This window comes from Zonotrichia leucophrys, chromosome 3, assembly GCF_028769735.1.
Source record: "Zonotrichia leucophrys gambelii isolate GWCS_2022_RI chromosome 3, RI_Zleu_2.0, whole genome shotgun sequence".
In the NCBI taxonomy this organism is placed as follows: Eukaryota; Metazoa; Chordata; class Aves; order Passeriformes; family Passerellidae; genus Zonotrichia; species Zonotrichia leucophrys.
The window spans coordinates 55,595,555-55,622,684 of NC_088172.1; positions in this window are offsets into that span (position 1 = coordinate 55,595,555).

Consider the following 27,130-nt stretch of genomic DNA (forward strand, 5'->3'; position numbering starts at 1 on the left):
ACCCTCAGCCATAAAATAGAATAGCAAGAGCAAGAAAAATCAAAAAATGTGTATCTACTGTTATTATAAACTCATTCTTTTAGTCTAAGGCTGAAACTTGTTCTCATAGAACACCTTAGAAAAGAAAAATATATTATAAAATATCTCTGTTCATGGACAAAGTGTGAACAGGATGCCTTCTGAATGCATGTAAATGTGTGATATTACTGATAGACCAAAATTGATATATTGAATTATAATTGGAGGAAATAAATATGCTAAAAATGGGTTTCTAACCAAGTATTTTAATATTTCATGACTTATAATTATCTAGATTTAAAGGTAAATAAGAAATGCAATATTCTTATTTATAGAAAAAGAAATTTTTATGAAGAAACTGGACAAAATCTTAATAAGCCACAATGTCCATCATACTGTTCAAAGATATTAAAAATATTAAGACAAAATAATTTCATGGAAAAATATTGTTTCTATAATAATATCATAATGCTTTGTTAAGAATTATTAATACAAATTAGCTTTAAAAACATGGCTTCAATTTATAAGGAAAACATTGACTTTAACAAATGATCTCACACATAATGAGCTTGCTGGCCTGGATAGAGATTATTTGGTATTTGCTTTGAAATTAACACAGAGGGGTAAAGATGGAAGAGAAGCTGCTCCTGGACTAGTACCAGTGCCACCAGTATAACTGCAACAATCACAAACACTTTTCTAGAGAGATAGATGGAATTAAATGTGACATTGAATGAGATGGCATGAGTAAAGTTTCACCAACATTTTAGAAATCCTTTTAGCAATCTTTTCATCTAAATTAAAATCTTAATAACACCAGCTTCTGTTGAAGACATTGTTGAGACCAGTTCTCCTTTGTCAGCTCTTCTGAATCCATTACCTAAGAACCGACAAAGAGTGCTAGCCAACATTTGCATATGAAACAAACCCCACTGCAGTTCCCTGTATGAAAAGCTGGCGATAATTTACCTCAGAACCATTTCAGCTGGAAAAGTCCTGTAAGATCAGACCAAGTGAATTGGGCACCACTCACCCAGCATTGCCAAGTCCACCACTAAGCCATGTCCTGCAGCACCACATTTACATGTCTTTTAAATACCTTCAGGGATGGTGACTCAACCATCTCCCTGGGTAGTCTGTCCCCTGACAACCCTGTCAAGGAGGAAGTTTTTCCTCATACCCAATCTAAGCCTCCCCTTGTGCAAGTGGAGGGCATTTCCTTGTCTTATCGCTTGCTACCTGGGAGAAGAGGCCGACCCCCACCTGGCTACAACCTCCTTTCAGGGAGTTGAAGAGAAGCCTCCATTTCTCCAGGCTAAACACCCCCAGTTCTCTCAGCTGCTCCTCACAGGACTTGTGCTCCAGACACTTCACCAGTTTTTCTGTGCCTCGTTTGAAGTCTTTCCCATGGAAGGAGCTGTGTGTGAGCTGTTAATGTTTTAATCACTGCTCAGCATCGCAGGTCCCACCCTCATCTCCCTGCCTTCCCTGCCTCAGGCAAGCAGTCAGTTTTCAAGAAAGCCATTCAAATACCAATCAGAGAAAACTTCATTTAGTTAAGGTTCTCCTCCATTTGCTGTTCGCATTCGAAGTGAGATATAATCTGCGGTGAGATGTAAACTCTGGACAATTGATCAAATATTATTAAATGCTTAACAAATAGCCTCACTTGTATTGTCCACGGTTTGTATGATAAAACCTTAAATCTGTGAAAGCAATTGCTTCTGACATCTTCAAGTAGGCAACAGGCTGCTCAAACAGGGCTGCTCAGTCAGTAATTCTGAGGCTATAGGAATGAGAAGCACACAGTGTAGACAGAAATTAAAGTCTACTTATGATGAAGAGTCTGGGTTCTTTTCTTAAGCTCCAGGTTTTTTTGCGGTGAGGGGAGAAATCTGTTCATAACAGCTACCCTTTTGTGGGTTTGTATTTTTAGAAGTTGTTGAGGTCTTGTGATTAACAGCAAGGAATGGCCACAGGGTAATTGTCATATGTTAATGAAACCCCACACTCTGCACAACTTCCTTGAAGATTCTTTTTATAGATTTCACATTGGGGAGGAAATGAACCATAAAAAAATGTGCTACCTAGAAAATGATAAATCATTTACCACTTACTTACTTTTTTTTCCCTTGCTGTATCACTCTCCAGCTTATAAAAACATTTAATTTATTCACCTGTCCTCCCTGTGTGTATCTTTTATGGATTTTGCTTTTTCAGGTAAAATCTGCAGGCATTTCCATACTTAAGCAACCACATTCTGTCATCTAAATGACTTAATAAAATTATTTTCAAAATTGCTTCACATGTGCAACGCTTCTTAATTTATCTCATTTGTTGTCAGGAGTTGGAACTCTATATGAACAATTTAGGAACCTTTTCTCTGGGTATCTAGTTTTAGTTACTTGAGCTTGAAAATTTTGGCAAGAGTTCATCACCTGGAATGATGAATCCCTGAATAGAGGACAATTTGTCTCTGTAGGAAGAATGCCAAAAAGTATATAAATCTTCTAGGTTTTCTACCAGCAGTAAATGCCTACACTTCTAGAACTGGTGATTCTATTTAAATGTATATAAATATGACCAAGTAATGCTTTGATTTTAGACATCTTGAATAAAACAATTAAGGTAGACTCAGTAATCCCCTCAGGGAGGGCTGAATGCTGATGCAAACACTTTACTTAATAGAACAGAAGCATCACTTGACTGGTGCCTTTTCTATGTTCATGGCCTTTATTTCATGGTGATTCATTGATGGGTTTTGATTGCATATATCATGCACCAAGCTTATAGCATCAATAAACTTCTTTCAGTAAATGGACAGTAATGAAATACCGTAATCAAAGCAAAGTGGAAGTCCCCTTAAACTGAACAAAAGCTATTGAGTGCAGTGTCCTGGAAAATTCGGTCACCTCTTGCATTGTTGGTACTCTCACAGAAGCAATGCCTTCACTGTAGTGTTATACATTCTATTAATTGTTTTAATTAATTAAATTTAATTAGTCCAAAAATACTGTGGACTCTAATATCTCTCTCATGAATAAGCACAATGAGCCATGTCCTGGACTTCTCTTGCAATGTAAATCGAACTGCAGAGTACATTAATAGCTGTAAGAACCTGAGACTGTCCCTTTAAATTAATTCAAATTAGCAGCCCATGTTACCTAAGCAGCCTAATATTTTACTTAATTAATGCTTTATCAAAATATACTTTGAGACACTGAAGGTATAAGTCTATCCAATGACTTTGCAGGTAGTGGGTTTTAAAACTCAGTGATGTAAGCAACGTATGGACACAAAGTTGAACGTGTTATTTCTCATGTCTTCCCATGCTTTCCCAGCATCTCTTGCACCTTCTTTGGCATGCCTCATAGACTACAAAGGAGTGATTGGTATGAGAAGCAACATCTCATTTTGAAGATAAGGTGGTGTTCAATAAACTAACATCTGCTGAAAAACAATGATGCACAATCCAGTTTTGAAACCTACTGACTTCTGAGTTTGGTTCCTAGATGACTTACATGCCTATGTAAATTTAATTTTCTATTTTTTGTTGCCTCCCTCGCTAGCTTGCTCAGCCTGCTCGCTCATATTCTGTACCTTCTTTCTTTCATCAGCTTGCTCAGTGTGCTAGGCAGTAAGCTGTTTGTCATAGGGTACCTGTCATTTCTTATATATCTGTAGAATGCCTCAGCTCTGCCAGGGATTACAGATGGTACTGCAATGTAAGTGTTATAACTCAGAGGAATGTAAAAATAAAATCTGGTACATCTGTGTTACATATAATGATGTTTTATTTTCTTTACATGCACATTATACTCTAACTAAATATGTCAAAAATTAAGTGAACAATGCTCAGATCTGCAAGGATTATATCAAATGATGTAACAAAACACTTAGATGGTATAGAATTCACTTAATGGAAGTCAAAACACTTAAGTGCCAGTGGATATTTCAACTCTACTGTAAATTATTATTCTGTGACAGAAATAAGTCAAATGTTTATATACAAGACTGTTTCTGCCACTATTAACTAATTACCACATTCCCCCCCACGCCATCCACAATTCTTGATTATATATTCCAGTTCACCATCTCTGCTTATCATCCCTTCTCTATGTCTCCTTGCCATGCTCCACTAGAACCTCTTCCTTCTTGCCAGCTCAATAGACCTTTTATAAACTTTATTGAAGGAGCTTCCTTTCTGTTCTGTGAACACAGGGGTGTGCATTGACTGAGTACCACAGCACCCTCTGTTAAATCTCCCTACTGGCATTCCTGTCCCTCTCCTCCCCCTCCCATTATCTGTATTAACTCAATGCTGCTTGACTACCCATACTGAGTGTTTAAGCATCTCAATATCAAAAATTTGGAGCAATAACTCCAGAAGTTATTATCTGGGGTCTTCTAATATGATGCAATCTTTTAGATGGTTTACTACTATAGACCAGGACACTTCTCTCTTTATTGTATGATATTTATGCAAGCCATTTTATCTCCACTTTAAATTCACCATTTTGACTAAATACTTTGAGTTCTCAGGATGGCAAACAAAAGATAGCTAATTTCCTTTGTGGTGCTTAACCAGTTCATGGCTTAGTATGCAAAAAATAATCAAGCCAGAGCCTGTCATTATATTCTGCTTTTCTCATGTCCCTTGCTTTCAATATCTGCATTAGCTTTTCAATATCTGCATTAGAAATGCATGGATTTTTTCTCATTTAAAGGCATATTAGAATAAGTACTGATCTCTTAAGGGTTGAAATCCCTTTTCTCCTTCACTATGTATAGCAAGGCCTCTCTGTTTCCAGGTTATGAACCTCAGTTGTCTAAAGGGGGATAAAATTAATTTTGGCCTCTGTAGATAGCCAATCCTCTTGTGACAGGTGTAATCTTGGTTACATGTCCCAGTTCAGCACAAAAGACAGTCACTTAGGAATTGTTTAGATCCTGGCTTGTTTCACTTTATAACCTGACCAAGGAACAGGTAAGCAAAGATGCAGTGATCTGTCACCGGATTTTATTTTGCTGGATTTTATTATATTAGCACGAAATGTCTACTATCCTAATGAAACCTTGTTTGGGTTCTCTAGGAAGAGTTTTAGTTATTATTCCAACAACCAAGGAAAAAAAGTAAAGATTATACCAGTCATGATTTGACACTTGAAGCAGATGTACTCCAGAGGAGGACTAGAACACATTAAGTGCTCTCCTATAATTTCTGATATCCATGGTGGCTGTCACCCACTAGCTGAAGCTCATAAAAATTTATCAGCACTTGACAATGCACTTGGAAAGACTGAATTCTCTAGAAATATGCTTCACAGAGGAAACACAGGAAAGTTGGATTGCTTACAATGAAGTGATTGAAATGACTGCCAAGAAAAATGCATGCAGGTTTCATTATAACTATTAATCTAATAGGTTCACATTGTATTCTCTATTTAAATCAGAAACATATCTACAATTTCCCACATTTACACTACTATTAGCTTTAGTAGAATAAAGGAAAAAACAGATGAGGCATCAGGCTTGAGACTGAAAGCACTGTGTGTAACCTAGAAGCAACTGAGGCCATTTTCTTCAACACAAAACAGAAATGGAAACAAATAAAACCTTCTATACCTCTCCAGCCAATTTGCTCACCATACAACAAGCTGTACTCGGTGTCTCTTCCAAATGTTGCTGCACACAGGCAGGCAACCACTGATTTCCAGCCCCATAATCCACATCTTATCAATCTTTGCCTGATTTTCTGTCTACAAAACCAAAGGAAAGGTTGGAGCTGACAACCTGGTGCCAGACATCAAAACCACTTCCAGTCTGTCCTTGCTGTGACTGTTCAAAACACAAGAAAATAGGAATGGAAGGATATACATGCAACAGTGTGTCCAGAACTGCAGTCATGGGCCACTCTATTAGAAATATCTTTTAGCCTATCATCTAGACTACTCCATAAAATATTTATCTTTTATGTCACACCTATGGCAGCTACCAAAACTGTGCTGCACTTTGCAACAAATCTCAGTTATTTTATAAAAAGGCAAGGGACATAAGTATACTGTGCCACAAAGTAAAGAGGTTTTTTTTTTTCCCAGGATCTGGCAGAAAGGAATTTTTTAAATAAAATTTCAACAAAATGCTGGGAAGAAAAGGTTTAAAAAACACCACTTTGGTAGTCAGTCTCAGCCACAGGAAAAACATTTCCTGACCCCAAATCTGGTCACTGGTTTAATCCTGAGTGTGAGAGCAATATATACCAATCAGACATGTATGAACTTAATGCTGCTAAAAATATTTTATACATCTCTACCTCCATGGCCCAGAGGCAGGTGAAAATAAGAACTCCCATTATGGATCAAAGAACGAAAATTCTTTCCAGCCCTAAAAGTAATCACTGGAAGCCCTGAAGCATGGGATTAGTATAATATAAATACAGTATATACAATATATATTACACCACCTTTTAAATTCAAACCTCTATTAACTATCTTGTCACAGATATTAAGCAAATTAAAGACTTTGCAAGTGTATTCAGTCACAGAATATTATCAATGCATTCCTGGAAAGAACTTCAGAAATTCTACTGTACAAAATAGTACTGCATCTTATGCTTTTAACCTGACACACCGGCATATAGAAGATTGCTTCATAAACCTATAATCCAGTCCAAGTTATTCATTAAGTTCCCATTTTCAAGGAGATGTTAAGGCCCAGAAAAATCTGGCTTGTAGAAAGTTACTATTTTCCAGAAATATGACAGGTATTTTACCTTTGGAGATTTTGACTGAGGTTCTGACAGGTCCCTGGTATGCAGTACTGATTCTTCGGCATCAGATGCATCTTTGAAAACCTTATTATCTAAGTTTCAATGCTTTTGGCAATCTACGTATTAATAAGGTCATGAGTCACAACTCTTTCAGCATCCAGAAAATTGATAATCCAGAATTATGCAGTGTCAGTACTTCTGTGGTTTACCAGTTTCTAAAACTTGCAGGGACAGGGACAGCAGCAACTAGAATCAGCCTAGATAAGATAATGTCAGCAGAAATCCAACTGGTGCTTTCCAAACATGTTTGTAATGGCTGTGAAAGTAGAACTTTTCTGCCTGCTTGAGCAAGTGCAGCCACTTTTGGCAAAGTAGCTTAAGGTTTTGATTATGAATGATTGAGGTAGGACTGAGTTACCAGTCAGACCATCTTTTGCTGTAATTTCTTGGCTTATGGTCAGCCTGGTCCAATAGTTAAGGATTTCCAGTAGAGAACCAGACTCTGGCTGTCTGCAAGACTCTTCTAGATCTATTAATCACTCTGATTTTCAGTTGACCTCTGGGCCATTTTTAGTAACAGAGGCATGGGTCTAGCTAGCAAGACTTTCATTCCCAAAGGAGTCATATTTTCTTATACACTGTTTTAATTTATGTAAGTTGCCCAGGTGCCAACAGGATGGTCAGTTTAGCAGATCTGAAAGAAACAAAGCCATGGGTAATTGAATGGCTTTGCTTAAATCTTTATTAAAAAAATACCTGACAGAATAACAGACAATTTTATTACAGCAAGCAACAGAGAATCTCTTTTATCAGATTTCCTTATCACACACAGTTCAGCATCTAGTTTGAAAGGCTTTATATACAAAACTAACTAAAAGCAATATTTAACAGAGAGTTATTTTCTATGTCACTGTAAATCATTGTTCAGCTTTATGCATTGAAATGGTGGAGCTGTTCTGAGTCTGTTATTTTCTCCTGTTTGGATTCCTACAGTAAAGAATAGATGGAAGAGAACAAAGAGGGCATCTGACAAATATGACAACCCAAGTATTATAGCCAGGAAGGAAAGACGAAAGGAAGACAGAAAGGGAAAGAAATGGCAGGGCTATGCCAATAGTGGAGGAGTTTTTTGTAGGCTATATCACAAGGTAATTGGCTGTGATGTGAATTATGCTTCCCAAGCCAAATGTGAGAGTGCTTAACAGACGCAGAGGTCAATTATCTCTTAGTAGAGCCTGCTCAGAGAAAGAGGCTACTGCAATTAGAATACACTATTAAAAATGGTTAGCCATTTTAGTATTTTAAATCACTACCCTTCTCAAAAAGCTCTGCATAGTAATTCCTGTCATTGTATGCCTCACGGAATACTCTGTCCTTGGAAGAAAAAATCACTAAAAATATTATTCCTCTGAGTTTCTTCTGCTATGAGCCTTGAAACTCCGAGGTTATTCAAACACAGAAACCAGAAATTTATTTCTAAGTACTGTATGTTGCTCACTTCTAAGTACTAAATATGTTTACCTTGTCAATAAAGGGAAATTTAGAGATAAATAGCACCCAGGGGAAAAAAGGTTGTAATTTGCAAATGTGATCCAAATTCTCAGTGTTGCCAGTCTTTAAAGGTGTTGTAGATTGCAGGGCAGTCAGATGCAAATTAGGACTCTGTTTCACTTCTTTTCACCTATAATATGACTGAAATTTGAAATAATATTTTCTCTTGTATCTTTTTGAGGAACTCTATGATTTTTGCGTCCTTTATTAACAAAATTAAATCTTTTTATTACAAGTTTTGAAATATGAACTCTCCTCAAGGTTGTATCAGGTTTCATTCTGGACAGAAGTAGAGACAATACTGGCAAAAACCTGTGTCAAAAGATATCTGATATAAAAATAGATAAACTTTTTTATAATAGTGCATTCACTTAAAGCAAATTATATTTTTCAAGATATTTGATCCCAGCCTCTGTACAAAGACCTTTGGACAGAAAAGTTCATGCCATACTATGGTGAGTGAAAAACAAGGTGGGGCTCTGCCACCAAAAATAAAAATTATTTCAAGCAGTGAAACTGTTGTTCCACATATACAGAATGTAGCTCTCACCAAGCAATTAGCACAATAAAACCAAGAGCTGTGGTAAGCAATAGAAATGCAACGATCAACACAAGGAGCAAAGAGCTGCTTTCCCAACTGACACCAATAAACCACAAAGTTTTATTTACTATGAACATTCTCAGCAAGGCTGAATATGGCATTTCTTTAGCTATCACTCAAGAAATCTCTTTGTTTGAGAGCTGCTAGTAGAAACAGGAAATGATTATTCAAAATCATCAACACAAACTGAAAATACATTCTCTTCAATGAGAAGAAATCTACCCAGCAAATAAACATTTCTTCATTTTCTAAGTAAAATCAGTTGAGAGGCATAATTTCTCTGAAAAGGGCTGTTTTCCTTCCTTCAAAATACAAAGTTGCTTAAGCTCTACTTCCATTTCAAAACTCTATTATCATGTGTACATTTTTGTTTGTTTTCGTTGCTATGTTCCTCTCCTGAGAGATTCGTTTCACTGATCTTCAAAGAATTTAATAACAGCAAAATCCATTACTTTACACACAATTTCAAAAATGGTAGCTTTGAGCTTAAATTTTCTGCAGCCCATCCCAATTTAGGATATTGAAGATGCACTTGCCAGAGTGTTGCAGCATGCACAAACATTCTTTCAAGCACAATTACCTCTGAAGCATGTGTGACTGCACAAGTACTTCATTCCTTAGAAAAAACTGTTGTTCTTACAGATTTTTAAAAATTTACTTTGAAAGACACTAGTTGTCCTCATTTGATCTGGGGGGTATTTTTTTTCCTTTCTGGAAAGACAACATTACTTTGAAGATTGTTCAGTTCTATTCTAAGGTAAAGGTAAAATCGCACTACTGGAGAAAACCTCTTAAATTGAAACTTGTGGTGGAATTTCAGATGCTGAACATGTTGCTTAAAATCCTCTTATTCAGACATTTATACTTGGAATATATGTACTAGCTGCTTGCTTGCTTGCTTGCTGAACTAGCTAGGCCTTTGTCATAATTTAAGAATTTAGTGTAGTTTCCTGTAAGTGTTCAACCAGGTCCTATAAACAGAGAGAAACATATTAAAAAACTAGAAACTACTACATATGGGACCAGCTTTCTGTGTCAACATCCCAGCCACTCTCTGGAACATCAGCCAACCAACTAGTGCACAATCCCTTAAAACTTGTGAGAAGTTTTAGCAGACTGGGATATTTTTCTGCTTCAGACATCTGTAGAAGAACCATTTTCTACTTTAATGGTTGATGTCATCAGATGCTTTACACATAACCACTTCTTCTGAATACTAGCAGAGAGGTCAAAAGGGTCACAAGTTCTCTTTTTCCCAGCACAGCTTAACGGCTATTCAGGACTAACATTTTAATAATGGTTATCTCTGAGAACAATGCAAAACACTATATATTTTTTCCTTATCTTCTGCATTTTTAATTTGCTTTGCAGAATAAGTCAGTAAATGACCCAGGCAGGACTCAAGGGTATTATCCTGACCTACAGAGGCCATGTTTATCCCAGTAGCAAAGTATATGCAAACAATCTCAGTTAGAGTTTTCTCCTCCATTTCCAAAAAAGAGGTTACATTTGTCAGACAGTGTTGTTAGACACCAACAGCACTGACTGAGAGTGCTTGGAAGAAAAGAGCAAATGGATAAAGATGGCTTCTGGAGTGGAAAATGACTCTATTGAACAGCCAGAGACTCTTAAAATCCTTGATGTCTCTATATCATCCTCTTGCAAGAACACATTGGATATGTATTGGGTTATTTGCATTGGGTTTATGGCAGATACAAGGATACTTTTACATAAGATTAAAGCATCCAAATCTTAATCTGTTCTTTCTATCCACAGCTGCTGTTTAACTCAAATGTTCATAATTCCTTGGTTTATTACAATCCCTTGCAGCATGACACAATATGAAAGTTTTCAACGAAAAGGCTGTACACAGCTGAGAGGAACAGTCCACTTGCTGAGAACCACATATCACAGAGAATATACAGCTCATGTAGTTCTCGCTCTCCAATGAGCACAGTCAAATCCAAGGTTTCTGAAATACCGGATACTCACCTACATGAGTGTGTCCCTGCTCACAGCCCTGTACTTATTACTCCAGAGCAAAGAACCTGTTGAGAGAGAAACACATTTCTTGAACGCAGGGAACTAGTACATGAAACTCAAGTTCATGTCTGGAAGAGACCAAAGATACAATACAACCTCAGCTGTTCCAGTGCAAACAGCTAAACTTACCTTTTGAATTACCTTCCCACCTGTGTACTCTGAGATCTATGTCTCACTGCTTCGGTAAAGAATCAGGGAACAAGACAAAGAGAAAATACTTCTTAACACATATTCTTCCCGGTCTAGGAACTCGTTAGAATATTCTGAAAGACTCCTTAAGAGCCTCAGGGAAGGCATGTGGAAATTTCAATATGCTCAGTCTAATAATTGTCCTCAAGAGGTATTTCTTACAACTGAAGTTGTAAGGTATTATTAGTTTTTTTTTAGTTTGTCTGTTTTGGGAGGATATGGGAGTTGCTATTTTTGAAGTGCTAGTTGACCACATAGTGTACAATGAAAGTAGTTGAGTTTGCTAATTTGAAATGAGTCCTAAAGACTTTAATATTCCTTGCACTATAGCAACGCAGAAAGTCATTCCTGTTTAATTAGTTAGGCCAAAGTATTTGCAAAACAATTAAGAATGTAATTTAATTTTGGTGTTTGGTAAACATCCAGGGATTCATTCATTCTGAACTTATGACCTACATGTTGAGTTTACTTTGTGAAGTATCGTTAAACCAGTCAGTTAGAACTCACAATTATAATGCATGACATGGTAAACCTAATAAGTATATATTACAGATTAGAAATATGTGTTAGAAATTTGCTTTTTAAAAAGTCTTCATAGATGAGAAAATGAACCATAGGGTCAAATCAAAATGGTGTCAATGGGGGAGTCCCTTTGGAACATCTCCATGAAGCCAGAGGCATTTAGCCCTTTAAGAAATTATTTTGCAAGTTGCCTCCTCATTCCCATGGAAAGACTAATACAATGTACAGGGCATTGTGCCTACACAAGCAGCTCCCACCAAGGCAGTGATAGCATTACTGTGTGCTACAGTCAGCCTGTTTCTGTGGGGAGATAACAAGAAAATTCAGATGACAAATGGCAATTCAGCCTAGACACACAGCAGCAGCCATGTCTGAACTACCATGCAACATGCCTACATTACTGAACAAATAAAAAGCTACATAGAAGGACACCACATTTACTCATACAAGGATTAGGAAGTGCCAGAATTAAGATTGTCTATCCAGCCTTTATTATCCTCTTTTGTATATGTAGCATGATTGTCTTCACTCATGTTCACACAGTTTCCTCCCCATGAGACTTCCCCTGGCACAGACTCTAAATGGGTGATTATTCAAATTTTCATTTCATCTTCCTTATTGGTTATTTGAACTTATTTAATGCCTATCAAAACCTGCAGTGATTATAAAATTATTCATCCTTTCCAATTCCTCATTAGGTTACTCACAGTCATGTCTAAATCCTTCTCAAGCACCAATCTTCACAATGTCCTGAAGGGAAGAAAGAGTATTAAGGGTCCATCTTACAGCAGAAAAGAAAGGAGAGTAGGTCCAAAATTGTCAAAATTATCCATTAGTTTTCTGTGCCCAAAATGAAACATCAATTCATCATGTATTTCACAGTTCTTTATATACTCAAATTACAGTTCTACTCAGCTTGAAATGCAGCTGTGAGTACTGAACAAGAGGCCTCTTCTCTGCCTGCAGTTCCTAACCTTGTTCGCTCTTCCTTTCCCACCTTTTGCAGTTCAATGAGACAGATTGCTAAAAGAAGGGGACCACTCTGCATACAGCAAAAAAGTACAAATCGAATTTGAATTTCTCAAATCCCCTTCTGCACCCTCAGTGAAGTCAGACACTTCCGTGACAGACCAACTATGAGCATTAAAAATCAAAATTATACTAATGACTGCAATCAAAGTTACACTTTAAAAATAAAAAACAAGTTTCAACAGGCTATCACAGTTAAAGCAGTCCTGATACTAAACATCATATAAGGGTTTATATCACATAAGCAACCAGGGTAGCCTCCTGCATAATGTCAAGATGCTCATCCAAAGCATAAAACAACTGGAGCTGCTGAGCAAAGACAAGCAATAATTTTTACAAAATGGCTGAAACTATATTATTTTCCCAATTTGTAAACAGATAAGATACTTTTACTCATAAAACTCTCATAATGAACTGAAGCACAAACTGAAAGCAGCTTCCTGGATCCTGAGAAAAAGGAAAGTGCGGCCCTGGTTTCGTTAAGGCATGTCCTGAAAGGCATTCCCTGTAAGATTTCAGCAGAAGAAAGAGAAGCTGATGTCTATAAGAGTGTGCAAGCACCTGGCTGCAGTGGGAGTCCTGTCCCAAACTCTGCAGTTTTGGTTGGGTGCCCCGCGTCAGGCTGCCTGCGGCGTGGGGCGGCGTTTCCTTTGCGGATGTCAGCGTGTGCCCGTCCTGCCCATGCCTGGCTCCCCACAGCTTGAACCCGGAGATTTCCCTAAGCAGAAACTGCCAGGCATTCAACACACATCAAATTCAAGCCTGTTTTCTGTGATGTGGCCAGACATCCACCAGGGACAAAGCTGAAACCACCAAACCCATTTTACAAGTGACCTAAGCCAGAATCCAGCTCTCCAGAGGCAAAAGGCTAGTAAATTAACCTACTGTGTCACCTAACCCTTCACTATTGATTAGTAATTATTCTTTTCAAATGAAACAAGGACATAGGACATAAGGTCATCTACAGTATATCCTGAGAAAAGCCAATGTTTCCCTACATCCTTCCATCAATCACTGTTGAGCACTGACTTGAAAGAAAAGGTTCTCATTGAAATACAATTAAAAAAGTAATTTAACTCAGTCTGCATAAACCAAGAAGAGTTTGAGGATGTGAGCTAGCTCAGAGATAGGCATGACAGGCACAACTACGGTCAATTTTTCTTCAATCTGAAGAAGCCAGTGGAAAATTTAATAAAATAAGTTTCCAGCGAGTAAATAAAACAGTCAGGGACCAGTGGTCCTAGTGATGCTAGTTTAGTGATGCTCAAAATTCTTCTATACTGGCTCCCTTTGGCTATACTGACCTCTGTCCTCCTTTTGATCATTCCTTTCCTTTGTATCTTTTCCTGCCTCTAATTAACTGCTAATTAATTGATTGAAAAACATGCTGCTCATACAAATGCACCCACCAAATTATTTTACTACCTAAAAAATCCCTCACTCTATCTTTTTTTGAACTATAAATGTTGCAGGTAAAGGAACCATTGAGAAAAGAAATATGCCTATATTCTTTATGGATATTGCATTTATAAACTTGAGTTAACCAGTGATCCTATAATGTCCTCTGTAATAACCAATGCTGTATTTTCCTGAGGACTGACTTAGAGCACAGATCCATCTATTCTATTTTCTAGTTCTGTAGGCTAAGTTCTGAATTTCCAGAAATCTTTCCAGAATCTAACTCCAAGATATGTTCCGTGTTTTGAAGCTAAGACTTGCAATGGGTTTTACTTAAGTCAAGATCCCAGTCACAGCTGCAGTTTCAGACATCAGAAATTGTTTTCAAGCTACCATAAACACAAAGTTTTCTGCAGTAGCATAAATTCTGTGGTGCAAATTCTGAGCAGACAGAAACATTTCAGTCTTTAGGGCATTCTTTCTGCAACATACTTGATTGCTAGCTTCCTTGAGGAATTAGTGTTGTTGCTTTATTTCAAAAAACTAAGAATGGGAGTCAGTCATAAGTCGCCACACCATTTTCCCAAGATTTTGAATGGTACTGCTTCAGTTTAAGAGAAAATATATTATTCATTTACAATTTCTTGCATGATTTCAGAAGACACATGAGAATCCCATACCTAAGTTACATAATTGCATATGTAGCATGGGAAATGCAGTACACAGTCTCCTTGATACATTAATGCCATAAGTTCACAGTAACAATTAAAGCACACAGAGTTAAATTTATATTTTGATTATATCCTGTCAGTCAGGATATTTCTAAGGTAGTGAAACTTGTTCGTTTCATGGTGAGTTTATGATTCTAATATCTTAAATATGTATGAAGTGTATTTTATCTGAATTCATGTTTGACATATAAAAATGGCAGAATCTAAATTTCAGCATTTTGCCTAAGGCCACAATATGAAGTTATTTTAGAGTAAAGGTTATCATGCTGCTTAGTTTGGTGGCATTTGGGTTTTATTATTATTATTGTTATTATTATTACTTTTTTCTACAGTAGAAATCTCAAAACAGGCATGAACCTTACATGCTATATGTGTTGGATCCAATTCTCAGATCCAGCTTGGACTGTTGCTAGCAAAGTATTAACCTAGAAAGCAAACTAAGAACTGACCTAAAAGAAAAGAGTCTTCTGGAGTGTAGCCAGGCTCCTACCTAATGTGCAAGAAGAAAGGAGTGTATCACTCCTGAGGCTGAGAGCAAAGAGCACAGCCTCCCACCACAGCAGTCTGCTTGACTCAAGCCAGAACAGCCTCCCTTTTCTACCTTTTAATGTGCTCCTTATTTAGCTTTATATCACCTTTGATGTGTATCCTTCTTTCTAATCCCAAATGTCACAATTTTTTATTTCACTGTATGCTAGGATCCATGTCATGCACCTTTCTCTAGATATCCCAATCCTGTGTTCCACGGCTCCAAAGCAGCATTTCCTATGTAGATCTCTTCTCTACACACATGATCTTTTGTGTGTACACATGGACCACCCGAATCAACTGATTCTGCCAAATACTAATTTCTTTTTTATATCTTTTCAGTAGCATCTTCTCTGTTTCTGCAATAGAAGGTATTTCATTCCTTTCTTGTCTTCTTTTACTTCATCTCTCTGAATATACCTGTTGTCCCTGTTTTTAATTAAATTGTGCACTGCCTAACAGGCAGCTTCTCTGGTATACATGAACATATATAACATAAAATTATGTTGGCAACTTTTCCACTCCATTTCTGAGACTGAATCAAGTGTAGGACAAATAATATTTCTCTTCACTTTTACCTATTGCCACAATCAGATGTTAATGTATTGCATCTTTCAGATTCTGACAAGGATAATGTAAAATTAAAGCACCCTACCCTCTCAGTTTACCCATTTTTAAGGTTTAAAAGTTTTTTTTTATTTCCTCCAACATTATTGAGCAATGCAAACTTCATCCCAATTTCTAACAAAAAATACTTAGGCCAAGAGTTTTGATGTCCTGAAGATAAATATTTAAGTGCTTTCCCAGCTTGGTGTGGAACCTCCTTCCTTTGGCATTTGTTCAATATGTTTTGGAAAGATGCTTTCAGTTTCTCTGCTCATTGAAGCTGGAGCAATCCTAAAAGTCTTCTCAGTTCCAACCTCTGGAGTTTTATCTTTACTGTGGTACCACATTCACATTTAAAATGCTGATTTGTGCTTCTCCTGTAAAGTGTTAAAATTCCTGTTTTTCTTGGTGATAACATTTATAGTAAGCTGTATCTTTTCAAGTTTCTAACAGGAGAGGAAAAAATCAGGCACTATGATGTCAGGAAGTTGGACACTGGAAAAACAGAGGATCGATTTCTTCAGATATTATTCCCAACATTTTTAATAGCCATTCTAACATTTTCACATTACTAGAAAATTGGTATTAGATATTTATATTTCATCCTAGTGCTAAGAAGGCTTTGAGAATAGACACATGAACTTGTGCAAAAAAGGACTGATGATAAAATAGGGTTAACAGACAGGAAATGCTTAGGCAGTGGATGAAACTGGATTGCTGCTCTTTGTTGCTCTAAAAGAATGACTGAACAACATAAATTTGATTGTGACTCCCTACAACTCCTAATGAACAGGTATAAAGATCGTAAATAATGAAAAGAACAATTAATTGCGTCTGAGAGTTTAAGCAGACAGTGGACATGACCAAATTGAAACTAGACAGTTGCTTCAAACTGAGGCCAAAATATTAGCAAAGCAATATGAATACCCCTTTATTGTTTACACTAATGCTTTCTTTGAGCAAACAGATGTTCTAGAATTGTAAATCCAATATATCTCATGAATGCTAACATCCTCTGGAAAATAACTAGTTTGCTAGAGTTGGATTACAAAGTTTAATTCTTTAAAAAGGAATTTTGTAGCTAGCAGATATACTAAATTCAAAAGTTCCCTATAGTGACATACTTCTAATTTTTTTAGAAATCAAAACCAACATTATTAACATAAAAATGTCAGTGCCCAAGTATTTAAAATTACTTTTTTTAATAATTCTTTTTAAAAAATATGCACATCTGAACTAGAATTATAATGGCTTCAACACTATGAAATAACATCGTACAAGAGACCACAATTATGTCAAAGCAGCCATTTCACTCTGCTGAGGAGAAAATAGATATTTTTGAATGTGCAAGTCAAGTGAACAATCTGTCATTCATATCCTCATGCTTTTCAATGGCAGGTCTTTTCCCCCCTGGCACTTGTGGTTTTGATGTATCACTCATCAGGAAAGGACATTGTTCTGGAAGGTTTAACAAAAAAAGTATTAAAATGTAACCACAAAAAAAAATTCAAGTAGCATTAAGGATCTGATTTAAACCCACAAAAGAAATGAAATCTAAGTGTAAGTCAATTATGACTGACATATGTCCCTTAACATATGCTAGATACTACTTGCTGCACATGCAGGAAGGTATTAAAACCATTTAAAAATGCAGTTTGCATGATGACAGCCAGATCAAGAAGCGCTGTCAATTAAAAAAAAAAAGAGATAGATAAATCCAAAAGTTAGGGGAGATAATTCAGTACAGGGATGCAATTAAATGTCCAAGTGATCATATAAACCTTTGTGTTTCACTTGTTGGACCGTCAGTCACATGGTAACAAGCTGAAGGGACCCTGCAAAGAAGCAGCACTTTCCCACTGGCTGCCCACAGCAGGTCCTGCAAACGCAAACACAGACCTGCGTAGAGAGGTGACTTTCTGTATAGCAATGGAGTCAGTGCTAATCCTGCAAAAGTTACTGGGAGCTGCCAGTGTAAGCAGATTTTGTATGTAAGAGTCTGACTTCTGAAAATTTTGTTTGTGGATATTAGCATTTGGTCATCGTTAAAACTGATAATTAGTATAAAGTTGTTCATGTTGCTTTAAAGATAGAAACAGGTGAAGAGAACCCTGAAATTCTGAGCCTATTCTTTGGAAAACCCTTAAATAACAAGATGAGGGTCTCTTCAAAGATTTCTAGGAGAGAGAGAGAGAGGGAGAAAGAGAGAGAGAGGGAGAGAGAAGAAAAGAGGGAGGGAAGTGGAAGCAATATGTTTTTGGTACTCAGCCTGTTTTGCAGGAGGTAGAGCTCATTAAAACACACTCAGAATGGTGCTGCTAGGAAAGCAGATTTTGAGAGAATGTTGGTGAGGTCTGCAAATCAGTTGAATTCTGCAACATAAGCACATTCACTACCTCCTGCAGTCAGAGGGGCTGTGGTTTAGCAAACATTTTTTTGCTGTGAGACCCAGAGTTTTTCACACAGAGAGACCAAAGCTCCTCTGACAGCTCCTGTCTAAAAGCCATCCAACCATGCTCACCCAACACCAGGCTCCAACTAATGAAATTATCTAACATCTCTGGCAGGGTGGGACCAGGACAGCTTTATTTCTATCTCCCCATGTAGAGGTAACAACCAAGACATGAAATAGAGTTTCTTTTCCATATTTTGATATATAAATCTATTGTAACTTTGATAAAAGACTGTCCCCTCTCAATATCACTGTCTTCTCTGCCCATTTTTTCCTTGATTTTTTCTACTTAAATTGCAATATTTTCAGTGCATCTTCTATTATGGCACCTAAACAGTAACAGACAGATGTTCATCTCTGCATTTAGGCTCATTGGGAGGGAACTACAGCTTGTGGTATAAATGGTAAGAACATACTCTAACCCTTTCCTGGCACATTCTATCCTACAGTATGGAACACCTTGCCATGGATTGACACTCAGCCTCCTACAGGCATTGCCTCCACTTCACATTGGAGTAGGACACAGAATGGTTACAAAACTTCCCCAAGGTCATTGTGAAGGCTCTGTCAAAACAAGAATAGAACACACATGATTGCCAGTTTCTACTTTAGCTGTATAATGATTATTTCCCTGACACACAATATCTCTTTATGCATATGTCCTTAGTAATAAAAAATAGGGAAAAGAAATACATCAGATATATGTGATGCAGTCTGTAAGCAGAACTCTCTCTAAACAATATGTCTTTCAAATTTTTCCATGAGGCATCAACATCTCTTTAAGGACTTTATCATCATTACTGACACATAATCATTCCTTGCAGGTGGAAAACATTGTGCTGGGAGATAATTGGGATAGTTATTGGATATGACTCCTCACTGGTTTTAAGGCAGTATGAAGGCATGATTGCATTCTGCTCAAAGAAAAGAATTAATATTCTCTGCATTTATGTCAGATTGAGTGATTTATGGGTACTGTAAATACTGCATTAGATTATAAGGTCTAACATTATCTGATAGGATGCAATGCAAACTTAAAATATGGATGCTTTCCCCTAGGAGAGAGGAAAACCTGTTTTGGCTGTTGGAGTCATGTTTGCTATTGGTTTATCTGGGTGGGGCAATTTGATCTCAACCTATGTGGAGGAAAGGGTCATCTCACGGTGCCACACTCATGGTAGAGGGAACAAATATTTTGAAAACCCTTCCCAAATAAGTGGGCATATTAATGAAAAAATTCTGGTCTCTGTAAATGAGCAGTTTTCTGACCTATTTGTGAGCAATACACCACTCTTAGGAATCCTGTTTGTCATGGACAGCTTGGGAAGAAAACGGTTAAGAAAACTCTGGTTTCCCAAATAAGGGCTTGGGCTTGAGAGTGTGTGGGAGAAAAAGGGGGCAGTTCGAGGGAGACACTTCTTTATCCTACAACATATTTCAGGAGGAAATCCCTGCCTGGGTACTTGCAAAAGGGGAAATATTCCCCACACAGAACAAGAAAAATAATATCTTTATATAGCTAAGAAACCTCTAAGGAAGCATTACTTTTCTTGGTTCTCTGTTCTCCAGGACAATATTCACACATGCTATGTGTGGAGGTTCAGCTGTTTATTTTAATTCAAATTGTGTCACACCTGAAGAAAATTGAACAGGTTAAAATATGTGAACAGCAGGTGTGGGATACCAAGCAAATGAGGACAAGTACATTTCTGTAACAAAACTAATATTTTGTCTTTAATTCAAAATTGGTCTGACCCAAAGCCCACTAGAATCAATGCAAGCTTTTGCATTAACTTCAGAGGGTTTTGGATCAAGGCGAGTATCATTCCTGTTGTTAGGGCCCATTGTTTAATTTTAGCAAAAGAAAGCTCTTTAATTTCCTTTTTTAGAATAAAAAAATTACAAGACCAAATGTCAGCTGTGCCTATTTTTTTATGAAAAGCTTCTTCACTGGATACTTCGTCAATAGAATTGTTAAGTTGTGGCATATTTTTAAGATCTCATTCAATGAAAAGTGATGTTAGAAATTAACAGCCCCAAAATTTACATCTCGTGCTATGGAAGCTTCCCAGGATGGGGGGAGGAGAAAAAGTAAAGAAACCAGACATAATTTTATTGCCTAGGAAGAACTTTGGCTATTGTTCTTTGCTGCTTTCATGGGATATAATGTCACTGTATGCAATTCTTCAGGCATTTCCAGTCATTGTTTCATATACAGAATTCCCATTCAAGTCAGGAGTATGCAGCTCCATGGCAGGATATGGCTGTAAGGGCAGTGAATTTTAGCCTAATGTAACAAGTCAGAGGACTGCAAAGTCATCACTAAGCCAGGTGATGACACCACTGGAGCTGAATTTCCTCTGAATAAAATAAGAAAAACATGAAGATACAAGACACCGAGTCCAGATCCCCCTTCTGTTGCTCCACAACCAGAGAAACTCAGGTGAAGTGTTTGTAACGTTCTCACCCTTTCAGTCATCTCAAAAAGCTGAAGAGGAGAAAGCAAGCTCTTCCACTATACAGGCAGAACATCTTTGATGCCAAAATTCTAGTTCCATCTTTCCCTGGAATAAACCAAAGCTTGCTGCAAAGATGTCATGCCATATCTGCTCTGTTTCACAGACATCTGACAAAGAAAATCACATGGACCTTTGAAAGTTGTAAGAGACATTGAGTTTTTTACTTGTTTGGGGTTTTTGTTTCTTTTTTTGCTTTTTTATTACAATCAGCACTTTATTGCTGGATCATTATTACCTCCAACAGTCTGGCTTAATGGTAGCAGTTACCATCTCAGCCTAATCCTCAAGCGATCTGCCACCTGCCTCACTGAAATTAAAGTGGTGTCCACCTACATATTTTCAGTTTTTAATACATGTGAATCCTTAACCATGAGATGCAGGGCAGGTATCAAGAAATAAGTTCAGATGAAGCATTCTGTTATTGGAGGGCAGAACTCAGCCAGCCACACCTTGGAAATAGGCTGTTGGGAATACTGCAGAGTGTCCCAAACACTGCTCATGGCCATGAGTATGACTGCCTTCATAAGTGGGCCCCAAAACAAAATATGTTGCATTTAAGACACCAGTGTCACGGATATGATTTCTCCACACACTCAGTCTTACGGCTATTTTCAATTTTTCATTATTATCTTGTGCCTGAGGTGATTCTTAAAAAGAAATTCTGGTGGAAATGATTTTGTCAGTTTTATGAGGAATGGAAGAACGAAGGATACAGTCTCATTGTAAAAATAAAAAAACCACAGCTCCTGCAAATACACAGCTCCTGCAAAAATATCTGATTCTGAGATGTGAAATTTAGCATGGGTCTCTTGTGCATAGTTTCAGGGGAAAAAATAGATTGAGTGATAATAAACAAGAGAAAAATAATTCTTGTGCTTGCTTGGTAGACAAGTAGCCTGAGGAAGAGTGTGTGTCGTATCACCCATGACAGGGGAGAAAGTGGATACCATGTCATTTTGGTTCTCAGCAAATCTGGATTTTGTCCCTCTTTCTGCCACTGGCCTCACGGATGGTACTGAGAAAATCACTTTTCTCTACTTTGTCTCTGCTTCCCAACTTTAAAATCAGGAAAACATGTACTTAGCATTTTTTCTTCTTTTTTTTCCTTCTTTTCTATGATATCTCAGACCCCTCAATCAAGGATTCAGAAAAGAGCTTGATAGTGTTGATATTATTATTATGAATAGCCTAAACTACCATGAGAATAAATCAGAAATTATGACTCTACAACTTTTTTTTTTTCACACAGATTATACAATGTTCAGTCCGGCACAAAATTGTTTTGTATAAGAGGACAGAGAAACAACAAGGTAATATGGCTGCTTTTCTTAAAGCAGCAATTGATTTAGGTTACTTCATATTTATGAAGTCCAGTTTGTATGTCTTTTATGTTTTCTCTGGTGAGATTACACAACTCCACTCCGGGAAACACAGAGGGCTGGAAACACCAAAAGAATGAAACACAACATTTGAAGTCAAGTTTTCAAATAGTAGGTGGTTCCATTTTATGTCTATTTAAAAAATACTTAGTTGAAATTCTAGGAGATAAAATGCTGTTCCATTAAGGACTACATCTGGATATGTGAGTGTGTATATGTGGGCACACATGTGCACCTATATACTTTAATTAATGTTTGGTTCTGTAAAGCATTTTAGAAGCAATAAAAAAGAATAAAGTCTGGTCTCTCTTCTTCTTTAATTGACAATATCTCATTAAGCTGAAGGATTTGTTCTATTCCAAGTCCATGGCAAAAGACAAGTCAAAAAGCTTGCTTGGAGCCAAGGGCAACAGGGGAGTTGCTTTTCTCAAGAAACATGGCTATACAAAACTTGCAAAGTTTATGGAATCTCTCTGGTTTGTATTGCTTTATGAGACTTGACAGAGGAGTATTGTTTCCAGAAGTGTAACTTCTTAATGTGTTTCCCAGGATTCTGAAAATATTGTATGTAGGCAGTAGTGGTCTAAGGGTCACCTGCATCCTGCTGGAATAAACTTACCTATACATGGATAGAAATTGGTAATGATATATAAAGATATACTCTTTTTTTTCTATTAATAGATTCTTAAGAATTACTCAAAGCTGTTGAGACACCAAGGATGTTTTTATCACAGGAGAAGTATACTTTAAAAGCTTTGGTGTTGAACAAAACTTCCGACTTTGTTGTTTATTAATATTTAGCAGACAGCACAACACCCTTCTTCCCCTGCCTCTTCATTTCACTAAAGGCCTCATAGGTAGCATTCAAATGAGGTCTGAATTTCTAATACAAACTAACTCGATCCAGAAGTCTCTTCTCAAATAAATTATTCTGATCATTAATGCAGATTCATATGGTATTTCCATGGATGTAAAGCACACACAAATATTTTAAAGCATAGACAAATATTTTAAACCACTGCTCTCCTCTCCTGTACAGGCCATGTGCAACCAATTCATTCCTTTTTTTTTTTTTAATAATTAGATATATTTTTTTAATAATCTGTGAGCTGTAAAGCACTTATCATGGCTGCCACCCAGACTTTCCAATAACATTAAAACAAAGCAAAACAAAAGAGGCCTCAAATATTGACTCAGTAATCTATCTCCCTCCCTCAAGGAAAGCTTGCCTGCCATAAAATTCCAATCAGTTGCACACACACAATTATGAAAATATGGGGCTCAAAACTTCATTCAAAAGCCTGATTACACTAAATATAGATCAACACGTAATTTCTCCTTCCTTTCTATTTTTAAATCAAGTTTTTGACAAATGTTGAAATTATAATGAATGGTTGAGATTGTTTTTCTTTCTTTTTTGCATCAGAGGGTTTGTGGAGGGTTTCATGGTTTTAATAGCTATGTATTCTTTATTGCTCCTTTAAAATACTAATAAAAGTGATGAAAAGGCATGAAAAATCATCACTGATTGCATAGGAATTCACTTAAAATACGATCTTTCCTTTGCTCAGTTATCATCTGTGGTGGTGTTTCCTTACAGAAATGGTAAAGGGCTAAAAGTTCTTAATAAAAAACACATGCTTTTCTTTACCCCACCACCACACTTGAATGTATTCCCCAGGGGAAAACTACACCAGGCTAACCACTGCAAGGCAGCCTTATGGTAAATCGGATCCTTTTTTAAAATGTATTCCCAGAAGACTCAGTTTAATACACTGTTTCTGAGAATACCTCTGTGAAACTGTCTTTTCCCTTTGATAGTCTTGCTCTTCGTATTTCGAAGCAATCTCAGCTGGTTAAAGGCAGGAACAGAAAACCCCATTTTGAGACAATTAAGCACTGAAGACCAGAATTACTGGTCCAAACCTTAAAATACAGTGACATTGAGAAGAAGCTCTTATCACACTTATGGCCAAGTCTCAAATATAATGGACCTTCTAGTTAAAAAGTGAAAAATGGGTTGGGAAGGGTTTTTTTATTTATGCTTTGAAAGTTGATGTTCATTTGAGAAAATATCCCCCCTACATAAAATGGGAATTACAGTGGACTCAGCAGCCAGTCTTGTTTTGGAAGGAAAAAAAATTAAGCCAGATCTTCCCATTTGAAAATGGCTCGTTGGGGTCTGCCAGTGATAATCAATTCCACATAAAACAGCTTCACTTCCTTGTTCAGGAGCAGTGACATAGCCTTGCACATTAAGGGGAGCAGAGGGGGAGAAAAGGATCTTAATTCAAAGACAGAAAGAGAGCCTAGAAAAAGCATTTGACCTTGCTCTGAATGGAAGGAAATAGTAAGTGCTAAATGAAATTTTTTTTAAAAAATTGTGATTGGAAAAATCACAATTGGAGTATCAGATCAGCTGGCTTTCTGGCAAAGCTGCTTTCCAGAATGGTTAGAGGGATAAAATGCCTTACAATACACTGCCCCATTGTCCATGCAAGTAGCTTCAAAAGCACACTAGGAAGGGACTTCTTCATGATGGTGGTAGGTACAAGGAAGGTTACTGGGTTAGGAAGAGGCTCCTTTCCTTTGCGATTTCTCTCTCAGACTGTGAGAGGTTAAAATGGTTAAGCAGTTTTCCTTCACTCTGTATTATGGCTCATTCCTACAAGCAATAAAATGAAGGAATTACTTGTAAGGGCAGAAATGTCATTATTTTTGCACTCATCCTGACCCCAGCATCTAAAAATACAAAATGCTGGAATCTGTGGAGCAGGTGACATTTTAAAAAAGGGCCCAGGGAAGTCTAATAGTGTAAAGGCTAAATGTACTTAGGAGGTGGAGGAACAGAAATAGAGAGATATCTCTGCTTCTGACCTAGGCCTAACAAGATTGGCCACATAATTCATTTCAATGACTCCTTGTCTGTGCAGTTTACCTCTGGGTTTAGACAGAAACATTTCTCTTTAGCATAATGGATCACAGTGTCAAGTTGCCTACCTTCTGCCTCAGAATGGGGTTAATTTTAGCCTGATCCTCATGTTGAACACACAAGGAATATATATGACTCATCAACCTTTGCCAAAAGCATAAGATACATTTCTGAAACTCAAAGGCTATCTGCTGCTCGAAAAGGTTTGGCTGCCTTGTATCAATCGAACCGAGCTTCCTTTAGGTCTCCAGCAGCCCTACAGGAGCTACACAAGAAGGTATATAAAATTTCTAAAACACTGTATCACAGTTCTGCAATCCCCCTTTTTTTTTCCTTCTTTTTTTCTTCCTAACAGCCTCACCATACACCCAGCCAAAATCAAGTACTTAATTCTGCTTCCACGGGGATACTGCATTATTTCTAGTGTATTAGCTAGTATTTATCCTGCAGGCTCTCATCTCTGAGCATGCTACAGCCTGGAGACTCATGCATTTGAGCAGGTGTTAAAGAATTAATGGAATGGTAAGCAAAATATCTTTTTGCTCCTCTTGACTGGAAGACAGACATGGCTAAATACTGAATCACACGAGTAAAATTTCAAGGAATCTATGAGAAGTCCAGTAAGGATGGCCATGTAATTTGAGACCAATTAAGATATTTTCTGTATTTCCCTTAGTTTATTTTGTTATAATCAACAAATACCTGCTAACACTGACTGCCTTCCACTCTAATTTCCAACTCTTCTGTGTAGTCAGGCCACCTACAAAGGCGTAAGCAAAATATTCAAAGGGCAGAATAGTGTAATCTTAGTAAGGGAATTTTAAGCACTTCCCGTCTCAGAGGACCTAGACTTTTTTTTTATATTGCTTTTTCAGAGCAGATTTGACCTAAGGCTAAAATCCCTGCTACACTGCAGGTTATAACAAAAAACTCATGGGCTTCACCACAGTCAGGCTTTCACTTAAGGACCCTGTAGCTCACTTTGCTGCTGCAAACCAGAACTGAATCCAAAGAGCAGATATGTCAAGCAACGTGGTGTCATTTCTTAAGAGGCATCTCTTTACCTGCCACAGCAGCAGCCTGTTTCACAGCAGGAAAGATGCAGTTCCCTGTGACGTGATCCTGTATTTCACACAGGCTGCTCTGCTTCCCCAAAGTATAAATGACTCATCAGATTTAGCCAGGAGCCCTATCAAAAAGCTTCAGTCACACATCACTTTGCCATTTACTGCTGTATCCACCTTGCCCTCCTTACAGGAATATTTTTTCCTGTGCCCATCTTCCCAGCAGAGAAACCAGGCAGACCAATGCTGGGGTGCTGCAGCTTTGGTAGAGCACTTATCCAGCAGCATCTTTCTTGCCTTTTCTACCTCAGAGAATATCAAATGCCATCTCTTCTTCTCTAGCCCCACAGGGCTAGTCCAAGTACGGCCACTGCTTGCTGCCAGAGCCAGCTCCCATCAAGGGCAACCTCAGCTTTTTGCCACCCAGCCCCTCCATGCCAGCTGCAGTGGGAGACGCTGTCACTGCACTGATAATTTTTTTCAGAAGCAAAAGTCAACCCCTCTGAGATGCAGAGAGCCTCTTGTTATAAACTGGCATAGTTCCATTAAATTTATGCTGAGTTACACCATTTGCAACGCTAAGTCTATCCTCCTGTGTATATGAATTATGAAACAGATTTTAGTTACAGTATCCCACATTGCTCCTCAAGTAATAAACCATATAGTATTCCCAATCTCCTTAGATGCATGTTTAGTAATACCTTATAATGTTTTTATTGTTTTCCTACCTTCACTAATTTCATTAACTTAATGGTCAATGTCTTTATGCTTATTGAAAAAATTCAAGTTGAAAATGGTT